This window comes from Solanum tuberosum, unplaced genomic scaffold (assembly GCF_000226075.1).
Source record: "Solanum tuberosum cultivar DM 1-3 516 R44 unplaced genomic scaffold, SolTub_3.0 scf00052, whole genome shotgun sequence".
NCBI lineage: Eukaryota > Viridiplantae > Streptophyta > Magnoliopsida > Solanales > Solanaceae > Solanum > Solanum tuberosum.
Window position 1 is genome coordinate 2,038,171 of NW_006238977.1, and position 3,822 is coordinate 2,041,992.

The following is a 3,822-nucleotide window of genomic DNA, read 5'->3' on the forward strand; positions in this document are numbered from 1 at the left end:
TGGAGTTCCAATCAATTTTAAGGTTCAGAACACTTCCAATATTTTTGAGGTTCAAAACAATTCTGAGGTTTGAATTCTTCAATAGCTTTTTTTGTGATTTTATAATATATAAATATATGTTTATACTTTTATACATAGAAGGAGAATTGTGAAGATGTTCCAATTGAAGTGGTCAAAGAGGGATCTCAATTCATGGATGATCAAACAGACTTCAACAATTCATCTTTTGTATGTTCTTGTCATATTACTTTATAATTGTATATAATCGGATCATTTGTATGTTCTTGTCATATATTTTGTTTATTGTTATATAACAACAGGATTTGTTGAATGTTATACACGATCAAACTGAAAAGATGAAAAAAGAAAAATTTACAGATACAAACAAAGCAGGATCATCCAATGTCAATGAGTTAGTTGTTGAAGAAGTTTTAATGTGTCCAGCACCTCTTCAAATGGTACATGATGACCGGCCAAACACTAATCCAGAAAGAAGCATGGTGTTATATCCTTTGTTAGCTGTGGACGAGCATACACCATTACCAATTCATAGGGAAAGGCGTCCAGGCCCATTCAACACATCGCCTTATGTGACATCATTCGGTTCAGAGTCTGGTACAACAAAATTTACTATTTACATAGTAATAGACATATATTAATAAATGTTAAGTCGTATAAAGATTATTTATGTCTTTATACATTTCAGGTAGTTCATCAAGGTTCCATTTCTCGTTTGATTTGAAACATCCATTTGTTGCAATGCCTGATTTGGAGCGTACAACTCTGTATATTCATTTCTGAAAATGGTTAAATGAAGGGCTGCTTGTTAGACACAACACAAAGTAAATCATTTAGTAATTATTAAATATACAGATTTAATTTTATATGTGTATATTTGTATAAATTTGTCCTTTTATTGTTATTTTGTTAGGAATGGCAAAGAAGAGCGATACAAAAAGAACAAGTCTATCTTACAAATGTGATTTCATTTTGGAATTGTCACAGTCCAAAACAAGAACTGGTTCTATAGTCTTGCATACAAAAATCAATTGCTTGATGACTCGGTAAACTTTGCATTATTTATTTCATTATACAGTTGACATGTTTTGTATAAATGAACTTTTTATATAATGTTAATTGTGTTTTATATTTTTACTGTTTCTCTATAGATTTTTTGTGTTGATTCATGCATAGCAACTTTTACTGTTTTGATAAAACTGAGTTTGTGTGTTTGTGGGTCATTGGACTGTATAATTATTATTTTTACATTGTCTTATTGTTGTGTCTTATACTGGTTGCTTATAAAATTGTGGTTGTATAAATGTATAATGTTCCCTTAAACTACACATTTGCTCACACTTATATAATTTACATCTTCTTATTTTTACAGCACGTAGATGTCATTTTGTATTACGTACGCAAAAGAGCCAAGTACTCCGACACCAATGCATTCAGTTTTATCACTGTCGATTGCAATTTTAGTAATTTGATTACCAATGTCTGGGATGCTTATTATAATTTTGAAAGTACTATTAACAAGGAAAGTATAGAGGAGTCGATTATTGAGTATATTAAAGGATACATAATGCATGTTGCTAGACCTTGGCATACAATTGATAACATCCTCATTCCTGTTAACGTCAAGGAGATCTTTATTGCATTTTGATCGTTGTGTCTATTAATGATAGATCTATACAGATCTATGATTCTCTTAGGGGTGGTGCACTACACGATTCGTCAGTTGAGAATGAGATCAAGAAATATGCACAACTTATTCCCATGTATTTATCTAAGTCTGATTTTTATGGGAAGAAAGACATTGACATATCTTCACACCAAAAGTACAAGTCCCACTTTGAATGTGACTTTTTTGAAATGATTTATGTCAATGATATACCACAACAAGATGCAGGAAGACTGTAAGTTTTATTATGGTTATTTTTATTCAAATAGTTATTGTTAATTTTATACTGACCATAAAATTGGATATGTTTTATTTGCAGCGATTGTGGACTATATGTTGTTGCTTATGCAGACCATATCAGTAATGGAAATGGGGTTCCAAATTCCTTCGATTCAGAGTTCACACGTATTCATATAGAGATTAAAGATATTAAGAGTACCTAGTTGAAGTATTTGAGTATATAAGTAATGGAGTTTTATGATGTTGCTACATGAGATCCTGTCTTTTGAGACCAATCGCTCGACTCTCTAGTCCTACAAGTGATAAAATTCGGTAGTTTATTCAAGATTATAAGATATGTGGGAGTTGCATGTCGTTCTACAATTCGTGTCTTTTGATACCAATCACTTTATCTCTAGTTCTACGTGTGATATAATTGGTTGCTTAAAGATGGAATTTTTGCCCTTCAGTTTTATGATGTTGCTACAGATGTATCTTTTTAGGCCAATTATTGATCTCTGGTCCTAGAAATGATAAATTGGTAGTAAGATAGAAAATTTGCCCTCTTTTCCTCACTGTTTCTTGCCTTTCTCTAATTATTCAAATACATATCTACTGTGAGAAAACAATAACATGTTAGATAGCCTTTAAATATATCTAATTAAACTGACCAAATAAATACATAGCAACTATTATTGTAAACAATAACTTTAGCAAAAATATGAAATTCTTTCTACCTAATTATTAATCTATAAAAAAAAGGACGTAAGAAATTGCTCGGTATCAGCTGCTAGAAATAATAGCTACACAGTATGTTTAACGAAGTTGCTTTGATTTAATTTTACTACTACTTGTAATTATCAAATTGTAGGGTAGCCAATCATCTTATCAAATATCAACCGGAAAAGACATTTTAAGTGACTAATGGATGGCTCTAGTAGTATTGCATACTACTTTCTCTCTTTGAACACACAACTCTAATTTTTTTTCATGTCAGCTCCATCACTTAATCCTAAACTAGCTGTACTCAGCTATATAAATCCTTTATATTTATTCTGCTCTATTCTCGCCATTTCATTCCAATACTTAGTAATTTGACTTCTTGGACAACTCCAAGGAAAACGAAATTTCCCGTGAAAAAACTAGAGGCTTTATCAAAATCCAAATCCCAAAACAACAAAAACTTTAGGTGATCTCCTTCAATCTATTCATTAAATTAGTCGCGGTACACGACAAGTAGGCCAAACTCTATCTAAAAAGGGCAATTGACAAAAATAAAACCAAACCCGCTAATGAAAAGATCGAAATACAGAGAGATTATGCAAACCTGATGGCTGTGGCGGTCCGTTTTCCATGAAATGGATAGAGGAGGAAGAAGAAGAGCCGCCGTCGATGACCGCTACGACGGAGAGAGAAAGAAAAGAGAAATTTGATAAGGGGAAAAATTAAGCCTAGAAATTTATTAAAAAGCGATTTTATCTTTTATTTGAAAGTACCAAGAAAATTCAGTTGACGTAGTAATTGACCATACTACCCTTTTAACCATTAATGACTCGGTGCTGTATGTGGATTAGTCGGTGCGGGGGGCTGATATCTTAACCGGAATGTGTGTTTTGTTTCTAAAAAAAATTGTGATTCCTTCGTATATCTCCGACCCCACTTTATTTTATTCTTCACTCTCTATATTTTGATATTTCTTTACTCTCAATTTATGTGACTTACTTTTTAGTTAGTTCTAAAAAGAATGACACATTTCTATATTAAGTAACAATTTAACTATAATATATCTGTTTTATCTTTAATGAAATGATTTACCATCACACAAATTTCTATCATTCATTTTGGACCACAAGGTTTAAAAGTCTTATTTTCTTTCTTAAACTTCGTACCGAGTCAAACTACCTCACATAAAATGAGAC